Source organism: Dromaius novaehollandiae, chromosome W, assembly GCF_036370855.1.
Source record: "Dromaius novaehollandiae isolate bDroNov1 chromosome W, bDroNov1.hap1, whole genome shotgun sequence".
NCBI lineage: Eukaryota > Metazoa > Chordata > Aves > Casuariiformes > Dromaiidae > Dromaius > Dromaius novaehollandiae.
In genome coordinates, this window is record NC_088130.1 from 7077097 (window position 1) to 7090071 (window position 12975).

Below are 12975 nucleotides of genomic sequence, written 5' to 3' on the forward strand. Positions count from 1 at the left end.
CTTTGGGGATGCCTGGGACCAAGCTCGCGTGGCCAGAACCAACACACTCAGAACCCTACTCCTCCTGACCCCTGACAACCACCACTCCTGTCAGCAAGGAAAGGGGAAGTAGAGATAACCACTCTTCTGTACCTTTGTAGTGTTCTTTGCATTCTTAATCGCTCTTTCACAGAGGCAATAAATATCCAAACTCCTTTATATGGATGCAATTATTGTGTGCATTTAGTCTGTCCTGACCTAAACAACAGCATTAATAAAATTGGTGTCAGAAGTGGGATTTGAAGGAGGTTCCGGACCATGAAAAGAGGGTTGTACAGCTGTAGTGCTGCCCAACAAACGTCTGCAAGGCTAAGGCTGCCTACAGCTGCTGGGTTCATTTGCCCAGGTGTAATCTTGTGGAGCCAGGGGTTAGGTGCTCGGAGGTAGGAGTCTGGTGGGAAGCGCACTTAGTACTCCTACTGGAGGTAGCGTGTCAGTAGCATCTATAGGATAACCCTAACTTCTACTCGATGTAGCACGTCAATAGTGTATATAAGATAGCACAAACAGTTTGAAACTTGTTCAAATGTAAGAACGCGGGAAGCTGGGAAGTGACTCCCAAACCTCCAGTACCCGGATGGGAGAAGGAATGAGCACCTTTGGCTCAGTGCCTGGTCTGGATGCACGCTCCAGTGGCTTGGGAATTGACGCCTGAGCATACTGAGAACCCTAAAGAACTGGCAACCCAATGGGGAAAAGTTTTTAATATCTTTAAAGGAAAGGGTGAAAAATGTGCACCTTTGTGTACCAGGCTCTTTTAGAGCGGAACTGGAGAGACCAGCTGCAGGCATGAGAAATGGAGAGCCGGACAGCTGATCTAGAGCACGGTAACAGATTTCTTAGCTGAAGTTGCCCCCTTAGTCTAAACTAGGCAATGGAAAAGGAAGGGAACAGGATGATTGACGTGACTGCAAAGAGGGGGGGGAAGCGACAGTTGATGGGGATCAGGGCAGCCCATCCACCTCTGGGGGTGCACTGGAAGAGGAAAAAACTGAAACCACATGACCTTTATATAGTGCCAAATTGTGAGACCTAAGGGCGGGGATTTTAGGCGGGGAGCAGGAGAAAACCTGCTAACATGGCTATTACGATGCTGGGATGCGGACACCAGTGACTCTGAGCTGGATAACCGGGAGGTGTGGTGGATGGGGTCTCTGTCCAATGATGGAGCCATGGATAGTACAATCCGATCTTGTGGTGAAACTAATCTGTGGCATAGACTGCTTGCTGGGGTGAGAGGATGTTATTTGCAGAAAGAGGACCTTCTGGACACGTGCTTCCAGAAGGGGTGGTGTACGGCTGAAGAAAGGATTCAGAGGTTAAGGGAGCAAGCAGTGGTCGAAGCAGCATATGGCGTGACAGGCAGCCCACCTTTGATCGATGTGGACCAAGTGGGGGTGACTCAGGCCATTTGGAAGTGATTGGTTCATGCCCCCGCCCCCCCCCCCCCCGCAGTTAGCCAGTACCATGGCTGGGATGATCCTAGGAACCAACCCCCCCCCCCCCCGACCCTGGTGTGTGGGGGGATAGGCGATGCACTCCCTCAGCTGGAGAAGACATTGCTGCTCCCCTCCCCCGCCAAGGCACGGGTAGCCACGGTGCGAGAACAAGGGTGGCTGGCGCCACCTGCTGATGGACTGAGGGAACCGCCGCCGAGCGGACGCCCCAGAGTGACCCGCAGAGCTCTGTGGGTATGGCTACAAGAGCAGGGGGAGGGCGTGGCAGGTGGCATGGCGGAAGTACCAAGGAGGTGGCCACCCGGGTACGCGAACTCCAGCAGCAACAAAGGACATCTGCCAAGCCACAGCAGGCTGAGAAAGGCCTCACATCGTCAGCCCCACCAGCAGAAGAATCCTCCTACACCCCTCTCCTAAAAGAACTGGCTCCATTAAACCTCCTATAGGGAGTCCTTGCCCCAGCCAGGTGGGGAAATGGATGATGAAGATGGTACAGAGGATAACAGGATTTACTGGACTGTGCAAGTCCAGTGGCCTGGCACATATTGACCCATAGAACATAAGCCTTGGTGGACACAGGAGCTCAATGCACCCTGCTCCCTTCCACCCTGAGTGGAAAGATGCTAGTCATCATCAAAGGAGTCACCAGAGGCCAGCAGAAGCTGTGTGTGTAGTAGAAGCTGAACTAAAGGAAACTGGAAACTCCACGAAATGGTAATGGGACTTGGCACCCCTTGCTTCTCAGGCATTGACTTTTTAAGGAAAGGACATTTTAAGGACCCACGAGGACATTGATGGGCATGTGGCATCACTGCTGTGGAAATGAATGAGGACACCCCTTTGATAGCTCAACTACCTGGTCTCTCAGAGGGAAAGTCAGTAGTAGGACTGCTACAGACATCACCTCAATTGGTGCTAGGGGCAACTCAAATGGTACACTGATGGCAATATCGGACCAAAGGGGATTTGCTCGGTGCCATACACTGTCTTATCAAAGAGCTGGAAAGTCAAGAGATGGTTACTTGAACCTATTCACCCTTCAACAGCGCCATCTGGCTGGTGCAAAAACCCAACGGGGATTGGCAATTAACCATAGACTATCGAGGTTTGAATGAAGCAACGCCACCCTTGAGTGCAGCAGTACCAGATATGCTAGAACTACAGTATGAACTCGAAGCAAAGAATGCTGCCTGGCATGTGACCCATCGACATAGCTAATGTGTTTTTCCCAATTCCCCTGGTCCCTGAGTGTAAACCGCAGTTTGCCTTTACCTGGATAGGAGTACAACACACCTAGGACCATCCGCTACAAGGATGGAAGCATAGCCCTACCACCATCTGTCACAAACTTATACAAAAGGTTTTGGAGGAGGGCAATGCCCCAGCTCACTTACTTACAGTACATCGATGACATCATAGTATGGGGAAACACTGCCCAAGAGGCAAACAGATCATTGGAATTTTACTAAATGCAGGGTTTGCGATCAAGAGGAATAAGGTAAATGAAGGGACCCGCGCAAGAAATACAGTTTCTGGGTGTCAACTGGCAAGAAGGGCTCTGTCACATCCCTACTGATGTGATTGACAAGATCGTGGCAATGGCACCACCAAGCGATAAAAGAAAACACAGGTTTTTTCTTGGAATGGTGGGATTTTGGCAAATGCGCATCCCCGGATACAGTCAGCTCGTGAGCCCCCTGTACCAAGTCACCAGGAAAGCGAACTCATTTGAGTGAGGAGCCGAGCAATACCAAGCCTTTGACCAGGTAAAATGAGAAGTAGCACGTGCAGTTGCCCTGGGCCCTGTCAGAACCGGTCCAAACATCTGAAACGTGCTATATGCATCAGCAGGGGACCAATCAATCCAATGGAGCTTATGGCAGAAAACACTAGGAGAGACCAGAGGAAGACCCCATGGATTCTGGAGCCAAGGCTACCATGGATCCGAGAAAAACTATATCCCATCAGAAAAAGAAATATTAGCCACCTATGAGGGAATCCAGGCAGCATCTGAAGCAGTGGGGATGCAATCACAACTGCTGCTGGCACCTCGGCTGCTGGTACTTCACTGGATGCTGAAAGGAAAAATGCCCTTGACTCGTCACATGACGAGTGCTACTTGGAGTAAATGGACAGCCCTGATTACCCAGTGGGCTCAGATGGGGAAACAGAGATGTCTGGGCCTGGTAGAAGAGCTGATGAAATGGCCCAAAAATTGCGATTTTGGGGCCTCACCCGAGGTATTACCATGCGCTCAAGAAGCCCTGGAATATGACAAGCTATCCAAAGAAGAGCGACAATATGCCCTGTTCTCTGATGGTTCTTGTCGAATTATTGGCAATCAGAGAAGATGGAAAGCTGCCGTTTGGAATCCTGTCTAACAGGTGATAAAAACGGATGAAGGTGAAGGACAATCGAGTCAGTTTGCAGAAGTCCAAGCTATGAGACTGGCCATCAATATAGCATCACCTATTGCTGGGCAAGAGACCGAGGGGTGGACTTGTCTAAAGATGCCATTATACAAATAACGAAGGACTGAAATTTGTGCATTAGTGAAAAAAGCTAAACAACAAAAAACATTGAAGCACAAAAGATGACATTTAAACTACCAATTTGGAGATGCGTGGCAAGTAGACTACATTGGACCTTTGTACAGGACTAGTAGGGGGCACCAATATGTTCTAACCATGGTAGAAATGACTACAGACTGGCTGAAGACTTACCCAGTGGCCCATGCCACTGCTAAAAGCACAATAGTAAGTCTTGAAAAACAAATTTTGTGGAGACATGATACACCCAAAAGAATTGAGTCTGACAATGGCTCTCATTTCAAAAATGAAATGATAAAGTTAGGGACAGATGAACATGGAATTGACTGGATATACCATATCCCCTATTATCCCCAGGCATCGGGAAAGGTAGAACGGCATAATGGACTCCTGAAAACTACGCTACGAGCCCTGGGAAAAAGGGATATGAGAAACTGGGATGTTAATTTGGCAGAAGCCACTTGGCTTGTGAACACTTGAGGGTCATCGTCCTGACCCAGCCCAGCCCAGGCTAGACCTGTGTTACCTCCCTAAGTCCGACTCTCCCCCTTTAGATTGAAGGCTTGAATCGTAACTGATCGAGATGGTTATAATGTTTATTGATTAAGAGAGACACCTTAAAAAAACTAATAATACTTTAATTGGCTAATAAACACACCACTTATTAGTAATATTGCTGCACAATTATATCACTGCAAGTAATATTGAGTTACAATTCTATTGCTTATTATTATTGATACACAGTTATGTTACTATAAAGCAAGCATATAAATCACACACGTAAGGCAATAGAATTGCAACTTAATAGCGCTTTCCTTCTGCACTTAATAGTAAGGTACAAGTCTATCCCTCCGTACAAGTTTATCCTTTTTTACTCCACCCTCCCACATCAAGTCTTTCAGACACAGACCTGATGGAGAGTCCAGCGGTTTGTCCAAGGGGGTTCCCTCCAGCGTCCTGGGGGGCTTGGGCCTGCAGGTCAGCTTCACCACCGTCTGTAGGCATCCACGCTCCTACCGTCGCAAGATTCCCCCAGTTCTTTGTTCTCCACCTGATTTTATACCTTATTCCCCGCCCCCCCTTTTTTTTTTCCTCTTTTCCTGAACCCACCTTTTTGCCACCCCTGCTCCTCCTTTTCTCTGCCCAAACTCCTCCCAAGAAAACAACCCACCCCTAATTACTTTTTCCTCATTGGTCCCAGTTCTGTTACATCTGTACCCAAATTCAGTGTTTCCAACGCTGTTACCTAGGCAATTTCGGCCTAATATGGTATTACTGATACAGTTATCCAGATGAAGGCAGCCTTGCATCTCAAGACTCCCGTCTGACCTTACGGTTCATGCTGGTTTTATTTCATTTCCATTATATGCCTTTTGGACAGAATTATCTTACTTTAGCCTTGATACCCCTACCTACTCCTAATGAAGCACAAGCAGTTTGCATACCAGAGCAACGACATAACCCAGTTAGTACTCACACCATACTTCTGTCCTTGAACAGCTTTCATCACACCTCTGGTTCCCATCAAAGACCTTAACTAGTTTTGAAGCCTAGTAATCCAGCAGGACCTCTGGCTCACAACCTGTCAGAACGGTAGATGGAGATAAGGCTCCCATCATGACAGGCCATGATTGGATGGGAACAAAGGTTTGGGCTGTCACTCCCTTAGGGAAAGGGAAAACACGGGGGGAGGGGGTAGTGTTTGCACATGGACCAGGACACAGAGCATGGGTAATGTTACAAAACAGGAAAATTATCTACACACACATACACAGTCTGTAATTAACCCCCTGTGAGCCTCATTGTATACAGGAAGATGAACCCTATTTTGGTATGGACAGCAGTCTGGACTTTGACCATAACAGTGGCACAAACAACGACCCCCCCCCCCCCAGTGCCAGCTGCAAGCTACCATGCCACTGCAGAATGAGAGCGAAACATATGAAGTGAACCGTAACAAAAAAAAAAATTATTGGAGGATTCGTGGTATGGTGGGAAATTGAAGGGGGATGTGTTACTGTATATGGGGCAGGGATATGCTGGATAATAGTCCCTAAAGATAATACAAACCAGTTTACTCTGAATAGCACCCAGAATGGAGCAGGTAAAAATGGAGCCTGGTATGTAGGATATATTAGTGAACATAAGGACTTCTCAACAGTATGATGACTGGACTTAACTGGACCACCAACTTGACGAGCATTTATAAAAGAACCCAAAACAATCTAAGATTAGAATTTAAATATAATTAGACCCTATCTAATGGAAGAAACACAAACCAAACTAGTGACTTAACCTCCATATTATCTTGGCAAAGAACGCAGCGAGCCCCACAATCTGAACACCACCCCCCGTTATCTTTGACCATAGGAAAGTGGCAAACTTTACTTGGAGTAATCCAATAAGAGAAAGAGTACCCACATCAGGTGGGATTGGAATGCAAGTCAACAAAATACCACCTGTACCCCTTTTATTACAGGGATTCGACATGCCATGTTCCCTGAACACGACATTCACAGAAGAACTAAAAGAGACATATCAGGAATGCCAGGACTTGGAGGAGTTGCCCTAAACACCATGGATATCCAAGCCCTCCAAGCCTGGCTGCAACTGGTTGGACAACTAGCCTCTCAGCACTTTGAGGGGCTAGCTAAAGCTGCTAGCCAATTAGAAATGGCTGACCTCCAATTGCACTCAATAGAAAGACAGACCTGGGAAGTAGTGAAAAAACGGTCTAAGATTATTTCTACTGGTGTCCAGAATGCCTCTTTGGACACTACCTGCCAAAGTATGCAACTGGCCACTTTGCAGATTAACCATTCTTGTTCATTACTAGTAAAGGAAAACATTGGGAGAGTGTAGCCCGTATGGTACATCTTCCTAAGGTGAGCTACACACCCAAGATGCTGGGGCAGTTCTGAGAATTAGGTGGACAGACCCACCTGCGTGGACTACATATGTCCAAGGGGGTGGGCTTGGAGGGGATGGTCTTGTAGAGGTTTGGCTTGGAGGATTTCATACGCTGTGATTGGTTGGGTTGATAGTGGTTGTCAGGCTATGAAGCAATTTGTGGACTTGGGTTTGGCAGAAAAGTTAAGGATTGGGCTGGGAGGATAGGGTAAGTGTTGGCATTAACAGGGTTGGCAGTTAGACTAGGCCTTGTGTTTGGAGGGGTTATGGTAAGGCTGGGGGGTTGGGTTTGAGCTGGTTTCAATTGCAGTTAGAGTGGTTGCGTTTTAGTCTAGGGGTAAGTGTTGGGCTTCGAGGAGTTGGTGGGTAGGGTAAGGGTTAGGCTTGGAAGGGTTGGTGGGTAGTATATTGTTGGGCATGGAGGGGCTGGCAGGTAGCATAAGCATTGGGTTTGGAGGGGTTAGCTGTCAGGAAGCAGTGAGGGCCAGCTGCTCCCTACGGGACAGGAGCCAGGAGCCGAGGGGGATAACATGGCTATCAGGGCAGGAGCCTTGCTGGCCAGGGCCTAGTCCCATAGTAATTGAGTGAGGTGAGCAGGACAGACCTGGAGATGCAGCCAGGTCCAACCAAGAGTCCAGATCATAAGGCAATATCATGGTTATGAGGCAGGTCCGAGGTCAAGCTGGGACATCAATATGTAGGTCAGGATCAGATCCAAGTGATTGCTGGGTAGGTCCATGGTGACAAGGCAGGTCTGAGGTCAGGCTGAGAAACCACTCCAAGGGTTGGGGTCTGGATCAGTGTTGTCCATGTCCAGGGATGGGTGTGGTTGTGGAAAGCTGGAGACCAATACTCCTCCAGTGTATCTAAGGCAGGGACTGAAGGTCCAGGTTTGAGTTAAAATGGGTTCCTGGGCCTGTGGGCAGGGTGTGTGTGTGTGTGTGTGTGTGTGTGTGTGTGGAGGCCCCAGGTGAGGCTTGTCAGTGCCATTAAGGCCTATTAGTGCCCTCAGGGCCCTGACATTGGTGGGCAGGGTAAGGGTTAGCTTTTGAGGGTTTGGGCTTGGAAGGATTGGCAGGTAGAGGTAAGGGTTGGGTTTGGAGTGGTTGGTGGGTAAGGCTCAGAGAAGTTGGCAGATAGGGTAAGAGTTGGGGTTGGAAGGGTGCGGGGGTTGGGTATGGGTTGGGCTTGGAGGAGTGGGCTGGTAGTGTCAGGGTTGGACTTGGAGGGATTGCAGGGAAGGGTTAAGGGTTGGGCTTGGAGGCATTGGCAAGCAGGATAAATGTTGAGCTTGGAGGAGTTAAGCTTGGAAGGGGTTCACGGGTAGAGAAAAGGCTGGGGTTGGAGAGGTTGGTTGTTAGTGGAAGTTTTGGGCTTGGAGGGGTTGTCAGTTGGGGCTGGGGGTATGTTTTGGGGGTTAAAGGGCTTGGGGGTTAGGCTAGGGGTTGGACTTGGAGGGATTAGCAGGTAAGGTAACAGTTGGGCTTGGAAGGGTTGGTGGGTAGGGTAAGGAATGGGCTTAGAGAGGCTGGCAGGTAAGGTAAGGGCTGGGCTTGGAAGATTTGGGGTTAGAGTGAGAGTTGGGATTGGAGGGGTTAGGCTTGAGGGGCTGAGGTAAGGGTTGGGGTTACAGGGCTGGGGGTTAGGCCAGTAGTTTGGTGGTTAGGCTAGGCCTTGGGGTTTAGCACCTTCATCGCCTGATACTGGTCACCTCTCCTCCTTCCTGCAGGAGAGCAGAGGTGAGTGCTTGACTTTGATTTGCTGATCCTTCAAGAATGTGAGAGAGGGAAGCCCTTGCGGGGGGATCCCCTGGGGGTGATATGGAGCTGACACTCCCAGACCACATTCCCTGGGGACATGTGCCAGCAGCCTCTCCTGTGTCTCACCACTCCCTACACAGACCAGGAGTTATTCCTTTCTCTCCTGGCCTTCTCACTCTGGGTGCCAAAGGCCCCTTCAGGCATCATGAACAGACTGATGCGATGATCACCAGTCTCAGCACTTCCAAACACAGCTGGACCCAGGGCTGGTTGAACCATGGGAGAGGGGAGAAAAAAATAAGGTTGTGGGTTGTGGCTGCCCTGTACTACACATTGTAGTACTATACATCATACATGCACTGTCCATCCATGGGCCCGATGTGGCACATTACTGCAGACACCCCTTCCTCTGCACTGGTTCAGACCCTTTGGCATTTGCGCCCATGTACAGGCCCCAGCATTGCTCTCTGCAGCACCAGCAGATGTGGTGTGTCAGCACGGAGCTTACACTGATCCAGGAAACCACGGGTCTGCCTCTGTTTGCAGGAGTGATCTTCCTCTTGCACCAGGCCCAGGACATGGGAGACACTGAGTTGGAAACCCTTGAGATGAGTGTCCTACAAGGCATCCTAGGATAAGATGGTCTCTGCCTGCTACCTTGCACACATCACAGGCCTTTGTTTCAGCCAGCTGAAGGCAACCATAGCCAACCCCTAAGCTGGGGGCTGACATCCCCTCCACCCCTCTGCAGCGTGGTGAAGTCTGCCCCGGGGGATGGATGCAGAGAGAGGAGGGCAGGGGCAAGCCCCAGCAGGCAGCCCCATCTCACACCCAGCAAGCAAGCCCCTTCCTGCCATGTCCTCATCCCCCTGCCAGCACGGAAGAAATAACTGCCTGGCCCTGAAAAGCTACTGCAAAGAGAGGAAGTTCCATCCCCTGGGGACTCAGGGCCCTCTTCTGCATCCCCAGCCCTGAACAGCTTTCTCTTTTGTTTGTCCGGGGGCACCACTATCCCGAACAGCATGAGCCAGTCCCACACAGATGGGTTTCTTTGTTCTCCCCTTGCAGTTTCCATCTACCTCCAGACATGGCAGAGGTCAACACAGGTACGTACCCAACATGGCCGAGCGGAGACCTTTCCGGTCATGGTGGAGTTGAATCCCACCGAGCCCAGGGGTGCCTGGCCCTGCTGCCCACCCAGGGAATCAGAGCCTGTTTCTGTGACCCAGCCACGGTCACAGTGGCCTCAGCACAGGCAGTGACTGAGCCGAGGCTCCCTCCCTGCCTCCCAGGCAGTTGTGGCCAGCACATCCCAGGGCCTGGCAAAGCGAGTGGTCCTGGGGCCAGGCCAGAGAGAGCTCTTTGCTCTACACCTGTCTCTCCTTGACCATACTTCTTCCCTCCACAGCCACCACTGCCCCCTGGACGCCTCAGCTCCCACGTGACGATGGCCATCACTCTGCAGGAGAACTCTGCGGGCGCTCTGCAGCATTTTCTGCTGCTTGTCAGTGGATGTAACCACAGAGGAGGCAGAGAGGCATTAGAGTGAACATGTTAGGCAGAATTAGGGTTTCTGTGTTAGAACAAGGGTTTGTATGCTAAATAAATTAAGAGCTTATATGTTAGACAAAATAAGAGTTGAACATTAGCTAGAATAAACCTTTTGAGTTCAAACCATGTGGTTTCATGGGGAGGGAAAGGGGCCTTACAAAATTACCGATGCCAGACACAGATATTCAGAAATCAGGGCTGGCTTTGTGGATGTCTGCACAAAGAAGGAGAGCTCTGCAGATGTCCGGGAGCAACAGCCCATGGGGTAGGCTAGGCTGGCAAGCTGCCCAGCCCAGAGAAGTGTCATCCCTGGCCGACATGAGCCAATAGGCCCCTGCAAGAGGCCCATCCCCACAAGCAGCTGGACACAACTTTGCCTGTAACAAAGGCAGGTCTGGAGAGCAACAGGAGGATGGATGCCGTCCTGCATGCAGGAGGGCCAAGGGACCATCTAGCCTGATGTACTGTCAGCTTGTCTCGCCAACACCCCATCTGAACAGCAGAAGTGTTTTGTGTGTAGTGACGATGAAGATGTTTGTACATAGTTTAAAATAATCCAGTGAAATGGATCATGCATGCACTAGAGTGCTCACATAGGACCATGACCAGCTGGATTATAAGAATTCACTAGAGTGACAGTTTGGGGAGGCTCGTTCAATCTAACCGAAGGCATGGTTGCAACAGCCCTTGCAAGAGAGACTCGTGTTTCCACCTGGACAGTGACCGACCATCTTTTTCAAGAGATTTGATCCCCCCCCACATTACCCTATGCAAAAGATCCCAATATTTTTTTTTTAACTAATCTTCAGTTTGTGAGTGAGGGACTGATGCAGAACTGCATGCAGGAGAGCTAAGGGTCTGTGTAGCCTGGAACTCTCTGCCTGCTTCTCAGATGCTCCATTGAACAGCACAAGCACTCCTCAAGGCCAAGACTGTCCTATGGCAGGTATTTTTACTCCCGTCACCTCCCTCTACCTCAGCGCTGCCCTGGAAGCAGGTCTCATTGCTATTAGGTGGCTGAGACTCAGCCATCATTTTTCCAGTCTCAGCAATGAGGGCTGTAGTGTGATACATGCCTTAACAGAGCCGACATGCTGTGGCTTACCCTTGTGGAGCCATCAAGGACCCATCAAGTAGCTGGAGCAACACAAACCTCCATTCTACTTGGCAGGGGAAGCCCACACAAACACTTAATCCACAGATGCCAGAGCCTCATGGGAAACCAGTGGAACAACCATCGAGGTGTTCAGCTTATAGACTGCAAGAGAAATGATATACCAAGTACCAGATGATAAACAAAAGCATTCAACCAGCACCAGACCACTTTACACGTCCTGCTTTAGCTAATGGCAGATAAAGAGGACCAGACTGTTTACATAGGCAGTCAGAGCTATACTATGTCCTGGGTGCTACAGAAATACTGTTCAAAAGCAATCCTTTCATTAGAGACCCAGCAGTCCTTCAAGAGCCCTGTGCCTTCGTGGACAAACTCCCAGGCAGATATGACCCCATGCCCCCTCTCCACACACCATAAACATTAGGCTGTTGCCATATTCTGCTTTAAATAAAATGCTCTGAAGCTTTTCCTCACCAGCTGATACTTTGTTTCAGTTAAATCTCAAGAGAAATACTAGTGCAGAGAATGCAAATGAAGCCAGACAGAGATGGATAGAAAATCAGTTGAATATTTCATAGAATCATAAAGCACTTGAGGTGTCGAGAGACCTTTGGAGGTCTTTGGTCCAACCCCTGTTCAAAGCAGGGCCAAACAGATGGGGTTGCTCAGAGCCTTGTGCCTCTGAGCTTGGACTGTCTCCCAAGATGGAGATCCCACAGCCTCTCTGGGCCCTGGTTCCAGTGCTGGATTACCCTCAGGGAGAAAAGCTTTTCCTAATTTCTAATGTGAATTTGCCATGTTGTAATGTGGCTGTTGCCTATTGTCCTTTCACTGTGCACCTCTGTTAGAGAGCTGAAGACAGCAAAAAGATCTCTCTTGAACCTTCTCTTAAGGCTGAACGAACCCATTTCTCTCAGCCCCTCCACCTACATCATGTACTCCATGTGGTGGTCTGTGCTGGACATGTTCCGGTATGTCACTGTTTTTCTTGTTTTGGGGAGCCCCAAACAGGACCCAGTTTCCAGATGGGGTCACACCAGTGCCAAATTACAGGGGAAGATTCCCTTCCCTTGCCATATCTCACTTGTCGCCTTCTGATGCGACACTCTCCCGTTCGCCTGAGACGGCACGGAGGCTCCCCCTGCCTCCGGGCCAATGAGCACTGACACCAATATGAGGATGCTGCAAATGGCGTTTATTGTACGCATGTATTTGCTTATATACCTACAAGCATACTGCTATCTCTACGTCATATCCTTCCTCTTCCTTCCTCTTTCCGTGCCATCGCGAGATCTTCCGATCGCCGTTCCCTACATCTCCCCCTCCCCATGCTTTGACTATGCTATTTGCTTTAAATTGCCGTGTCGCGGGTTAAGCGTTCATGGTGTGGGTGTGGGTGGGACCACCCCTTTTCTAGCAGTTGTCTTACCAAGCATCTAAACACTAGTCTACATGTTAATATGCCTAGCACGAGCATCAGCAGCAGGTGCAACTCTTCTATTAGTAATTGCCTGGCCCATGGTCCTAGCCCAAGCCAATTACCACTACTGAACCCAGAAGGTCAAGCTCTTGCGGGTCCCAGGGCAATGATG